Here is a 14,528-nt window from a genome sequence, read left to right on the forward strand (position 1 = left end):
GTGTCACCTCTCTAAACGTACATTTTATTTTCTCACAGTGTTAAATCCTGATTTCGTTCTTTAGATCACTTCCCCAGTTCACTGAGCTCTGATTAACAGGCTTCCCAGGTTAGATGCGATTCCTGTTATGTGCTCGAGCCAGCCCCATAGCTTCCCTTTCACAGCGCTTGTTACTGTTGAAATAATTTGTTCATGGTTTGCTCTCATGAGGCTGTAGGCTCCATGAGGGCCAGGACCATGCTTGTTAATTGTATGTTCATGGTTTAGCCCAGTTCTTGGTTCAAACACAGTAGCTCAGAATCTGCCCCTCTTCATGCCCACCTAGATGCCTTGGCACAAATGTGTGTTCTGAGGGTTTGCTGAGTTACCGATTGACCAGCCCTTTGGGATGTCTGGGGGGCACAGAGATGGTCAGGGTCTCGGGGCAGTCTCCTCCCACTTCTAGCAGCTTCCTCTGTTTATCCCAGTGTGGACTAAAATTGTCAAAGTGTGCTCTGATGTTCAAAAGGTTGGTAAGTACTGCAGTGTTTGTTGGATGAATGGAATAATAACTATGTAGATGGATGGATAAATGGTTATTGCAATCCATGAGAAATAATGCTTATGTATTGGTACAGTGTAATAGAATCAAAGAGGTAGGTGGGACCTATCACAGAACATACCCAAGGCCACTTAAATAGTCCAAAACAAAGCTGCAAGGTTGCTTGCTAGGCAAAGGAGACTCCCATTCCTTAGGAAAGGTGCTTTTAGTTTCCTCAAATAGAAAAGAAAGCTAGATCTAGCCTGAGAGAACTTTTATCTAAGTAAGGTAAAAGTCTACTTGTCAATCTCTGGATCCAAAATGGACTGCAAATTCTCTGTTGAGACAGTTTTGTGTCATTGATACTGAGAACATAGTCCTCAGGTCCAAGAGGATTAGTAGACTCTGGGTCATTAGCAGGCAGTACCACACATACCTGTTCCAGGGTGAAGCAGAGTTTTCCTTTCATATATTAGCACTGTGAGAAATCCCTCCTTTATTAACTCTGTTGTAAACCAATCATTTCAGCAACATGGCCAAATGGTGTTGGTTGAGGCGAGGTGATTTTTATTGACTTACTGTTCCTAGTTAAAACAATAACAATAAAACATTGTTTATTGCTCCATTTGTTGCATTAGGAGTCCAAGTTAGGGAAATGAGTTGCAGGTAAGGCTGTTTGGATTTAATATCCAGACAGAAGTGGTGTCAAACAGAAAGGAAGACAATTTTCCAGTTCCTTCTACCCCACCGTTCTCTGTTTCATACCTGATGTCATTTCCTCAAAGCATAACAGCTTTCAAGGGCCATATATTTGCAAAGTGGGTTTCCTATTGTTTCCAACTCTGACTTAAGATGTCTGCTATGGTCTGGAGGCTTGGGGGGTAGCATACCATATAGATTATATTAAATTTGCTTCATAGGGTTTTAAGTATTTGCGTTTTAGCTATTTGTGTTTGGTGTTGGTGTAAGTCACGAGTCTGGCTGAGGCTTATGTTAATCTGGCTGAGGGAATGTTAATCATGAAATAAATGATGAGCAAGACCCCAAACATATTACATATGAGAAAATGTCTTCTCCTTCCTCAACTGGGTTGCCATGGTGACTGGTGGTGGGAGTGTCAGCAGTGAGATTTGGCAGAAATAGGGGGAGATGTTATAATATAGGGACTTAGAAAAATTTGTGAAATTGTTCCCCTAATGGGTTTGAGCAACCATATGCTCAGTTGCAAGAAATTCCAGTATTTCTTGAATTCAAAGGGTTTCTGTCCCCTCTGTGTTGGCTTGAAGGGCCATAGCTATGGCAGAAAATGGATTCTGGACCTCTTAACCAACAATAACAACAAAAATAAGTAGATTTAGGACAGAATTATCATCCCAGGCATGATCTCTTGTTTCTCATGAGCAGGCACTGAACTTTAGATTCATTGTCATTATTCACCCCTCTCCCATCCTGTGAAAGTACAGATTTTGCTGGTGGAGAGTAACTGAGAAATAATGAGGGCAGCTGCCCATCATCTCTTAGTGGCGGGTCAGGAGAGAGGTGATTCTGCAACATACAGATAAAACCTTTCCAGGGAGAAACTTAATGGGGGGTGAAGTATAATAAGTAAAACACAAGTCAATTGAGGAGCAGCAAGAAAGCATGACTTCTGGGAGGAAAAACCCAAACAAACTCAAATGTGAGAATAAAATGAAAATGTCTTTCCGGAATGAGAGAAAGCAAAGCAATTCAGAGAAAAAGTGGCAAAGGCGGAATTGAACCTACACTTAATAACTTCTTTTTATTATCTACCTTGATTCTTCTTGGAACTCAAAGTGCTTTCAGAGGATCTGTCTGAAATTGTTTGTTAACACAAAGAAGTTACATAAAGACCACTTATCTCCTTGGAGTTCTAAGCCACACAGTGAAGATAGAGAAGGAGGAGACTTATTTATAATCTGTAAGCCAAGTTGCTAAACTTGTTTACCCTTGATTTGTTTTTTTTTGAAGTCATTGGCTCTACTTGGGTATGGAGGAGAAGGGTGAAACTGGGGAATGGTTTCTTGATTCTTGTGAATAGTGCGTATAATGGTGAGGATGTATTGCCAAGAAAATGTTATGTCTTGTTTCTCCCCACATATCTCCCACCAATTTATTATACTATTGTTTAATCCCACACCAAATTTCTGATTCAGTAAATGAGGGCAGAGTCTAATCTGCATTTTAAATAAATACTCCAAGTAATCCTCATGCAGGTAGTCTAGGAAACACACTCGAAGATGCATTGACATTGGCTTATGCCTGTGGTAGGCCCCAATGTAAGATAAATATGGTTTGAATCTCAGTTCAGCCACCTTCAGGCTGTGTGACCTTGGGCAAATGATATCTCTGTGCTTATTTCCTCTTGTAAAAAAAAGGGATAATATTAGGGTCTACCTCACAGAGTTGTATTTAATGAAATGATGGAGAAAAACATTTAATATAGTATGTGACACAGAGTAAGCCCTCAACAAGCGTTAGCTATATTGTCATTTTTATTGTTGATAACGGGCTTGATGATCCCTTCTTTGAGCCTTTTTAGACTTTTGGACATAAGGAAGGAGAGGGAATGTGAACTAGCTTAAACAAAAGGGGAGTGTATTGGTTTAAGTAAAGTACAAAGATTCTTTGCTTGACCAAACAAAGAATTTTACTTATTATACTTCAAGTCAGGCTCTTGAACTTATTTTCTCCCAAGCCCATCTCTGCACTTTATAAAATCTAGTTTTAGCAAGAACCCTGCCAAGTCAGTTTAGTAAGAGTCCCCCATCCTCCATATCTGACCACCCTTGACAGCTGATCGGATTCCTTATCTTCCACTATCCCCCAGGTGATGTGTGATCACCCCAGCATGTCTCTGGCAAGAATCCTGTTATGGGTTTAACCAGAATCCCCCTTACCCCTGATTTTTACTTTTAGTAATTTTCTGCCTACTGACCATCCCTCCCACCAATTTTGATTCTTGGTTATAAATTCACATTCGTCCACTGTATTCAGAATTAAGCCCAGTTCTATACTGTGGTCTCTTTTTCCCATTGCAATAGGTCTTGGTTAAATTTGTTTTTATCACTTCCAATTACTTTCCAGCTCTGTTTTTTCTTTGACATAAATAAATTGTGGAAATTGCAGGTGTAGAAATGGCCTTGGTGACTAGATCGGGGAATTGAGCCCTGTCTGAACTCTTACTTCTCGTAGCATCTTCTGTGTGACATCATCTTTCTTTTGTTCCAGGCAAGGCTTTTCTCATGCTTTCCCAGGCTTTCATAGTTTGTGACCAGAGAGGAAAAGAAACTGCTACCAGGTCTGGCCAGAAAAATTGGAGGGAGGACTGCAGTCAGCTTAGCCGAACTTATGTGCCCATCCATATACCAAGATTGGTTGTGCCTGGGTCATGTATACACCTTCTTATTAGAGGGTGGGAGGACCCACAGTGGGCAAAGACCCTTAGCTACTCACTACCCATTTCTTCTGCTTCTCTGCATCCCTGTAATTCCGCACCTATGATACATACACAGCCCAAACCCCAAAGGTACCTCCTAGGCATTGGAGACGCAGCGAGATCCAAACAGGCATGCCTCCTGCCCTCATGCATCTTGCAGTCTGGTGCAGAAACAGACTTTCAGAGTGAGGAGATGAAAGACATTGTGATTGCTCTAATCTTGGTCCTCCTCTATTAGCAGTAACTGAGGAAATAGTAGTAACTACATAATAACATAAAGGAGAATGTGATCTAGAAAATGAAAGTAAGTTGAATAAGTTAATAAACTCAGAGGTGGTGATTAATGCATGCTAGGCATATAAACTTCGAGATAGAGTGATGCTGGATTCCCACACTTCACCCTCCACATCGCAAGTGACAAAGAAGTGATTCCAAGCAGACCATTATTTTAGGTAAGTCCGACTCAGCTAATGTGATTCCTTTATAGATTCACTCGGACATTTATGGACTCAAACTCCTTATTTCTGCTTTAAAAATGGGATGGGCTCACATCCACTGTCACCAGCAAGTGAATCAGATTAATAATAATACCAGCTAGTATTTATTGTGCACTTAACTGTTATAGGTGCTTTATGTGAATTAATTCATTTAATAGTCTCAACACTCCTGTGAGGTAGGGATTACTGTCTTTACACAGATACGAAAACAGGCAGACAGAGGCTAAGGGACCGTAGCATTTATCAAATGCACACAACATGCAGGACTCAGTGCTAAGTGGTTTTCATAATGTCAATTCACTGAATCGTACTACTACTGAGAAGTCAGTACTGTTTACGTACCCAGTTTAAAGATGAGGCACTGAGGATTGGACACTTTAAGACCTGACTCAAAGTTACATAATGAGTATCAGGCTGTTCTTGGACCCAGGCCCTCTAACTTGAGATCTTGTTCTCTTAACCACTGAGCTCAGTTCTGATTTCCATATAAGCTTGCCAAGACAGATCTTCGTAAAGTACATGCATTGCCATTGTAAATTTTCTTGGAGGAGACATTGTTATTTTGTCCATCACAATTTCCTTGGAGGCAAAGAGTGCCCTCTGAGCCTTTCCTCTCTCCCTTTTAATCCCATCTACAACTCCAAGCTACCTTGGGCCGCCCACAAAGAAATGACAGCAAGTACAACATTTTAAATATTTGGTTTCACATTCAATCATTTAAAATAAAAATGGCGCACGTTCTATGTACCAAGCAGTGTGCTAGGCGATGAGAATTCTAGTAGGTTCCTTGCTACCCTCTGTAGTTTCTCCCTGCTGGTTTCCTTCATAGCAATGGCCACAATTTGTAGATTTTACTCATTTACTTATTTGTCCTCATATTACAGCATAAGGCCCAGGGGGGTAGAGCTATTGTCTGCTGTCTTAATTTTGTCTCCTCAGAATTTAGGTCAGTGCTTAACATGTTTTAGGTGCTTATTAAATATCTGTTCAAAGAATAAATGAACCAATAATCAAAGAAAGAACAATGAGCTAGCCATGAGTTTATTGACTGATACGTAGGTTTCACCATTTTTTTGTGTTTATAAATTTTGATTTTTAACACCACTTCCTCCATTACCCTTTGTGTATTGCATCCACATGTGACTTCTGGCCATGGGAGTAATTAAGCAGAGGCCAGAAGATCAACATTGAGCCTGTAGTTATGGAAACTGAGGCAGTGGCGGTGTAAGGAGCCAGTGTTGACCAGACCAAAAAGTGACTGGCAAAGTGGTTTCAATATAGTTCCCTTTTAGCCAGGACTGCAAAGTCTTTTCTTTGTAGAAAAATGTGGTTTATTTGGGGTATAACCGGCCACTGGTATAGGGTATGGATCTGTTTTGTTTCAGGTGGCAAAATTCTCAGGGACTGAGATTGTTTTGCTGGTATTTTATTTAACACAGGTTCACTGTGAGAATTATAATAATTTCACAATCCAGTAGCATACAGTATAACGTCTCTTAATAAGCCAATAACAATAAAAAAAAAACATACTGCAAGGCAATGATAGATTAATTATTACACTATTCTTCCAGGCAGGGGGTGATGAAAGGCATAAAGTCAAAATTTAGTTTGTGGTGTTTCTATTTTCCCCTTTTTTAAAAAATTAAATTTATCGGGGTGACATTGGTTAATAAAATTATGTAGGTTTCAAGTGTACGGTTCTATAATACATCATCTGTGTACTGCATTGTGCGTTCTCCACACAAAGTCAAATCTCCTGTCTCCATATATTTGACCCCCTTTACCCTTTTCTACCTCTGGTAAGCCCTCTGGTAACCACTAAACTGTTTTCTGTGTCTCTTTTATTAGTGGGTACTTGGGAGAGGTGGCTTAGCCAACTGAGAGAGCCGACTTCCAGCTGCCAGTGCAAACAAAACAAAACAACAAAAAAGCAAGTCCCTTGTTGCAAGCACATTGCTGGGAAGGACGGTGCTGGTGTTGATGGGCCGGGCAAGCTGATCCCCTTCAGAGGGCTTCTGCAGTCTCTCCCCATGGCCAGCAGCAGGACTGTAGACTTTACTGTGCCAGGAGCTAATGCCCAAAGGTATTCAGAGGCTATTTAGGTCAGCAAAGAGTTGCCTTCGCCAGACCCAAACTCTGAATGTTCCTCGCAAACTCTCGGTAGTTATAGTCTAAGTGTTCCCTTGCCCTAGTTGCTTCTTCAGATGTTGTATTGATAAGCCCTCAGCGGTGCCCCTCAGCAGCTGAACTGCTGAGTGGTCACTGACAACAGGTTGAGATGATGACATCCTGACGTATCTTCCTTCACTCTTATATTAGAACAACTTGACTCTTAAAAACAACGTTTTTGTTGTTGTTGTTATAAACAAGTGCGTTTGAAATCATATCAAACCAATACACAACAGAAAATCCCTTCTTTAAACAGCCTGGTGTCCATGCCTGTTGTCTTGTCGATGACTGGTAAATATTTTTCCTGCCTTGGGGCAAAAAACTCAGAGGCTGCAATAGAGTGTGAGTGGAAAATAAAAATGCATTGGTGGAATAGCTACAAGATAATCCTTGTTATGATTCTGATGCTACTTTCTTGTCACAGGCAGAGAAGTTCTGTTCACGTTTCTCTAGTAGAGTCTGCCTCGGAAATTCCCTTTGCTGTTCGCCTGGAAAGAACACAAAATGTGTGGGAAGCCTAGATGGGGGTCAGCGACGTTTTTCTGTAGAAAGCTCAGGTAGTGAATATTTTAGGTTTTGTGGATCCCACTCTCTTTGTCACACTGCTTAGTTCTGCCATCGTAGTATAAAAGCAGCTATAAAAAGCACAGAAAGGATGGAGCAAGGCTGTGTTTCAGTAAAGCTCCATTACAAAAACAAGTGTCAATCTCTGGCCCCGATGTGTTTTGGTATTTAACTTACATAAAATTCTAGAACCTGGAAACCCTCTCCCGTCACCACACACATGGTAGATATACTATTCTGAAGTGATAGATAAATCATTTAGAAAGCTCCAGTTTTGATCTGGAAATAAAAACCCATTGGGTTTTACAAATCTCCTCACACTTTTGCTATTTCAGTCAGTATTGCATGAGCACACTTGGAGAAATAGATGTATGTAGCTTAAACCTCAAGAATTAAAAAAAAAAAAGACTCAAAATCATATCCCACCTCCTCTTAGGAGCCAGCTTCGAGTTCTCACTATTGAAAGATGCAGACCTCAGCTACAAAGACCCAAGATCAAAGCTTTAGAAGTAAATTCCCTTCAGAAAGGGCTCAGAGCTGCATTAAAAAATTGCCATACTTTGTCCGCCTCGCCCTCCCTCCCAGAATTCACTGGCCCAATGCCACCTTACCCCAGAGGCCGGCCTGACCTTGGGCCATCCATCTCTGCTTGATAAAGCCAGGTTCCACAAATCACATGGCTTCTCATTGACTTTCTGTCATGGCGAGGTAACCGAAACTCTTCTTTAAGTTGAGAAACGTGACGTGCAGCTCCTTTCTGCCTAGCTGCTATCACAGGGACTTCCAGGTCACGAGAGCCCTAATCTGGCACAGAGGGTGCACACCTAAAGAGGATAAGCATTTCTGGCATCTCTTCGGTGCTCCAGGCACTGTTAGGCTCTTGGGATGCCCAGTTGGATAAGACAGCTTGGGATCCTCTGGCTTGGAGGTGGGCATAGAATTGTGAATTCTGGGAAAGAGTGAAGGTGAGTCTGGGCTTGCTGTTAATTGGTTGTAGGAAGCATCCACCTATACGGCTAACTCCTGAGCTCCACGTCTGTTGGCCTTTGCTACATTAGCTAAAGCTCATAAAGACATGCAAACAGAGAGTAGCTTTAATTGAATAAAATATGTCATTGGTTTCTTCCCTGCCAGGCTCACTGACTTCTATGGGTCCAATTCTCTTCTTCATAGCTGGCAAGAGGCTCCCCTCTCAGGAGGAGATATGAGTCAGAACTCTTAAAAGCATGGCTCTCTTATCCTTTCTGGAGAAATACCTTTTTTTCCCCCTTGTTCAGAGATACTTTCTCGGTAGTTTTACACACGTCAGGAGCAGCGGGGGGGTATTTCATTGGAACAAGTGATACTTCCAGCAACGACTTACACTTCCTTCAGCTTCAAGATGAAGTTTTCCAATATGTAGGTTTTAATCTAATATGTTATTTTATTGGTCATATCTAATCTTTGCAAAAATAGTCATAATTAATTTGACTATTCAAATGGATGAATTTGTCAAGTATCATTTAAACATCCACCATGGCACAGTACTGTCGGCTATCTTGATAAGAAAGTACAAGTCCACTAGACTGACACCTCTGCCATCATCCTCTTCCCAATCATCCCAACCCCTCAATATGTTTACGAGAACAATGATAAGGCTGGACTAGGCTAATCTTTGATTTTGTTCTGAAATGGAAAGATAGTGTCTAAGGGCCAAATAGTCACAGGCAGCTAAGAGTCATTGTCCCTGACCCCTGGACCACCTACAGCACACGAGTCAGGGTCCTTCATGACAGCCTGTGCTCTCCCAATCACAGTGTGCATCGTGTTTTGTTCTCAGCCTTTTTTTTTTTCAGTCTTCCTTTCCCCATTGGACTATAAGCTCTGTGAGGGCAGGGCCCTGTCTCTTACGTTCACTTAGTAGTTCTATGCTTCTCGGTAGCTCAACTTAATTTTTGAGTTCTAGCACATACTGGCACTTAATAATTCATGGTCTGGGTCATAGCTTTCTTTAGTCTTAGCTCTCTATTCGAAAGGCCAAATATACAAACACTTATTGATTGCCCATCTGTCTGAGCTAGGTGCTGGAGATTCAACAATGGTGAGATATAGTCTCTGCTGTCACAACTGACTGTTATGTTACTTATTTTGGTAAGGCAGAATGGCATTTTAGTTAAGGATGGGGGACTTCAGCAGGGGTTCAGATCCATGAACCCTTACTTACTGGCTGTTTGACGTAGGGCAAATTACTTAACCCGTTTGTGCCTCACGTTTCTAATCTATGAAAATGCACTATCTTTTAGGGCTGTGGTTAGGGTCACATGAAGGAATGTACATAAAGTGCTAACACAATGCCTTCAAAAAAGTAAGTGAACTTAGTATGTTCAAAAGATTATTCGAACTTGAAAAAAGATGACGGCATGCCTCTTCAATGTTATATTGTTTAAAGATTATTCAATTCTACAGCATGCACCTTTGTTTGTCTTGTTATTTATCGTTTATTAGGAACCAGATCCTATGAAATTGCACAAAAATTTATGGATCTTTGTTCAGTAGAGATTCAAACAATTTCTGCCCACCGGTGATTACTTCAAATGTTACAGTTTTATTGCCCCTTCAGACTCAAACCTAGCAAATGTAGCAAACTTATTTTGGTACATCTTTCCTGTCTATACAAATCTCTTTTCCTCAAATGCCCTTTGAACCAGTGTCATCATCTCTCTGGTTTCATCATTAATGAATTAATCTTTGGCATATGTTCATTTTATATTTGTATGTGGGACATCATATTTTTAACTTTGAGAAGAGTCATCTGTTAGTAGTGGAAAGATCATCAGTCTAATTGTCCAGAGTGCTAGGTCTGAAGTTCACTTCTATCACTTTTTAGTTTTCCCGGTCAAGTCCGTCACCCACAGTTTCTGTATCCCTAATACGGGAAGTATAATACCCGGGTTTCTGGGCAGTCGTGTGACCTTCCAGTGCTGTCTGCTGGAGGCCGTCCTCCTGGTCTGCTTACAGCAAAGTGACACAGTTACTCAGACAAATCATTCTTCTCACACCTGGCGTTGATCACGGCCCCTGAAAGCTGTGCTGCATTTAGCTTACCTTTCGTACAACTTTGTAGTTCTTAGCAGAATGCATCTTATCATGCTGCATGCCACCTCTCTCTCCTCCCAAGGGAAGTAGTAAAAACAAGATGAGCTGTGTTCATGCCTCAAAGCCCCACTGTGCAGAAGGTTTTCTGGTTTGTTATCGGTATTAACAAGTGCCACCATTTAGTGACACTGCGCTCAGGCTTCGCATACTTTAAATGTATCTTTACCCTGACTCCATGAGGTAAGCATTAATGTACCCATTTTACAGATAAGAAATTGAGACTCAGAGGTGAGGTAACTTGCCTGCGAACATTTAGCTAAACGATCAGCTCAAGCCTGGATTCCACCTCATGTCCGACAGCAGCGAAGAATACATTTCTTCTCATTTATTGAACACTCAGTGTGCACAAGGTACCGTGGTGAGCATGTGGTCGGTACAGGGGGAGTAAGAGAGAATACCTCCTATAGAAGGTCTCACCTTGTAGATGTGGAAGGTAAAAAAAAAAAAAAAAAAGACAATAACGGTTACCATTTATCTAGGGGCTGCCATGCGTAAGGCGTGTTGCATACATGCTCTCATTTACTCCTTACTTCACTCTGGCAAGGTAGGTGATATCTCTGTTCATGGATAACAAAACAGGTTCCAGGAGATGAAGTAACTTGCCTCAGGTAACACAACTACAATACTTCCAACGTCTGCCTAGATCAGACACCAAATGATATATAACAGTAAAAGGCAGCAACATTCAACATTGTACAAAGGTCACAAGCACCCAGAGTGAACTTGATGAGCACTGCCTATGGTGCTGGGGATGGTTATTAAGCATCTTCGGTTTGTCACATACTGAATGAGTGGCTGAGGATAAAATGATGTAGACCCTGAACCTGAACAGCTCATGGTCTAGTGCGAGGGACAGATATGTTAAAAAGCAATTATAACTCAGCATGTAAATGGTGTTCTTGAGGGTTTGATGGGAGCACATACGTGGAGCCTCATCAGGCGGGCTGGGGGTGCCAGCGGAGGTTTTCTAGCCAAAACAGCACCCCAAACAAGTCTCTCTTACTTGCTAACTCTGGGAAGTGTGTTCTCATTGTTGGCCCTTCCTCTGACCTTCAAGACATGCTGTCGGCTCCAGTAAACCACTTGTATTTGACTTGAACACGTTGTCCCTAGGTGAGGAGATTTGCCTTTCTAAATTACGTTTTCTTAGGCTAATTTGAAAATTAGTTTTCACTGCAAACCAATGGTGTGCTAAAGTGGCTTGAAAGGGTGTGTCACGGTTAATGCACCTTAGAATGGAAAAAATTACAGTGCATAATGTGCAAAATTGTATCCTATGTACGCAGATGATTGCAAGTTGACATTTATTTGATCCCTGTCATACCTCTGAGCTGGGTTGGAGGTTGTTTGGATGTGTAGATTTGAAGGGTCTCTGCAGACTACCATGCTTATGAAACCTACAAAATAGTCTACATTAAAAAAAATTTTTTTTCTCTCTCATCTATCTTACTGTTTGCAAAGAGGAAAATATTCAAAGAACCTAAAGGAAATTTCTCCTTTCATCCTTGGAATTCAGCTGTTGTTTGTGTATTGCTGTAAGCCTTTATGTATCCTTCCAGAGATATTATGTGCATATACATGGTTATGAGTTGTGTATGGGTGTGTTCGTACATATGTATGTATGTATGAACACACATCCTATTTTTGTTTGTTGTTTTTACATAAGCCATAGCCTGCTATAATACTATCTTGCACCTTACCCTTTTCATTTGACGATACATTTGGGAGAGCATCTGTACCATTACAGTACCTTTAGACTTGCCTCATTCTTTTTAATGGCTGTTTCATAATCTATTGACATGTTTTAACCAGATTCCTTTTTGATATACATTATAAATGTTTTTGTTTTTGTTTTTGGCTATTACAGATAACATTGCAATGAATAAACGTGTACATAAAAGTTTGCCCATGTTCGAATATATCTTTTGGATAATTCCTAAAACTGGAATTTCCAAATGAAATGTAAGTTCATTTTAAATTTTGCTAAATGTTGCCCGCTTGCTCTCCAAAAGGTGGTAGTGATTTATGCTCCTGTCCACAACACAGGAAGATGTCTGTTTCCTCATGTAATCTTCGAGAAGTTCCGATTAGCTTCTAGGACATATTGTAATGGTGAAAATATGGGTATTTTATCTGAAAAGTTGGGTGCAAGTTGGAGTCAGGAGGCTGTGAACTGACTTGCGGAAAATCACCTGATCGTATCTGAGCAGTTGAAGTTCAGTGTTTTAGGGCTGAAATTCTGGCTCTTCGGGGGTTCCAGACCTAAGAATGCCAATGTTTATGTCTCTGCAATACCAGGACGTGTTTTGACCCATTTTTAACTTTTGCATTTCTTAATGACAGCTGGACACCTCAAATTTGTGCTTCCTCGAAGGCCCTGGCTTGATTCTCCCCACTTATTTTTTTATTTCCTCAAAGGTTATCTCAGCTCTCTGTACCAGGTCTGGCCACCTCACGTGTGGCGCTCAGCACCTCCACCCACCTTGCCTAGCAGGTCTTGAATGGGTGACCTTATCACTCCAGGAGGCAAACATACACTGTACTGATCTGCCAAGCTCAATATCCTTTTGCTTAAATGTTAGATGGATTTATGTTATTGCTCTGGGAAGCAGTGATCCAGGGAGGAATTAGTGTTTGGGGAGAACCCGGTCTTGTTAAAATGGCAACAGGAGGGTGTGTACACTTGCCCGAAGTCACTGGCCATGGTCTAATCCAGTCTTTCTTCTTTATTACCCTCCCCACTTCCTGTGGTCGTTTGACTCTTGTTTGCATGTGAGCTTCTGAGATACCAGCGTTTGGTAAGGGAGACCTGGGAGCAGGGTGTTGCTAGCACTGCCTGAGGACTTTCAGTGGGAGGAGGAAAGGCCACAGACAGGGTGTTCTTTGACCTGGACTTCCGTGCTGTTAGCAGTGCTGGACGTGCCCTTATTTCCTTCGAGAGGAGAGCAACTTGAGGAGGAGGAAAAATTCAAAGTTAAGAACACAATTTGCAATGTTGGCGTGATCATTTGTAAGTAGGACACAATGAGGGAGAAGGCTGTGTGTGTTCTAGGGAACGGACACAAAGAAAAATGCAGTTGACTGCTGCAAGCGTGGCTGTGTTTGATACCCTAATGAGTGCCCCAAGAGAAGACGGCCATTTTGGAATATCTCTGTTAGCATAATTCATGAAACGTCTCTCCACTGTGGCCTCTCATCTGTCACTCTTTCTTCCTCGATAAGCGATTAATTATTCAGACTCTTCTGAGGCCTAAATTAGCCTGATGAAATTTTGAGAAGAAAACATGTGAAACAAGAGCTTTGCTTACAAAAAAGAATCTCAGAGCCGGGAGAGAGATGAACTATCTCAAAAGCACCTACTCCCTTAGCGAAGGAACGTAATAAAATCCATGGTTTAACTATTTATTGTCTTCTAGAAAATCACTCCTAAATCTATACCACTGGTGTTGATGCTTCTTCTTGGCTCCGTAAAATACTTCTCCAGTCCCTTGAACATTTTCTAGAAGCCCCAGTATCGCCTCGAACCTCAATATTATGTGAATCTGAACTTGTTACTTTCCTTTCCAAACACCCTGTTTGTGACCCTGATGTCATTATTCTTTCAGCCTCCTGGGGCTCGACATTTAGAATCCGTTATGTATGAAGAAGGTACCCCTGGGAGAACAAACAGCCAGAGCAAAGGCAGAGAAGGAGGGACCCTGGAAGAGGGCTTAGGGAATCCTGAGTGGTTGGACATAGGTTGATGGCGTGAGCATCATGGTAGATTTAAAGGCGGATCAGTGGCTTGCAGTCACATTGTGGCAAGCAGGGCCAAGGTTAGGACTTAATTTTATGGTTGAAAGAAAGCCATGGAAGTTGTTGGACACCGGCCTGATAGGGTCAGTTTCATTTTAGATGTTTATGGCACCAGGGTGGAGGACTGATGAGAGGAGGGAGAAACTGGAAGTGGAGAAACTGGTTAGGTGGGCCCTGGAAAAATTCTGCTGAACGATGCTCAGAACTTGAACTAGGGCAGGAGGAATGGGCGGGAGGGGAATGTCAGCTCATGACTTCCCTAGAGGGAACGGGGAGCTGGATGTGTGTTTTCCTTACTGTTTGTGCTCAGTAAAATGCCTTTGCTACACCGGCTATAGGGAATTGAGGCTGAGAGGGCATTTTGAAATTCCCTAAAACTCAGAAATGAGGG

General features: G+C 41.6%; 1 protein-coding gene across 10 annotated transcripts in view; it reads left to right on the forward strand.

Moving 5' to 3' along the window:
- The window catches only part of SGCD (sarcoglycan delta), a 1,323,040-nt gene that overhangs the window by 141,696 nt on the left and 1,166,816 nt on the right, over window positions 1–14,528 (forward strand). The gene's annotated exons all lie outside the window — the stretch shown is intronic.

Source organism: Pteropus medius, unplaced genomic scaffold (genome assembly GCF_902729225.1).
Source record: "Pteropus medius unplaced genomic scaffold, Ma_sr-lr_union100, whole genome shotgun sequence".
Classification (NCBI taxonomy): domain Eukaryota; kingdom Metazoa; phylum Chordata; class Mammalia; order Chiroptera; family Pteropodidae; genus Pteropus; species Pteropus medius.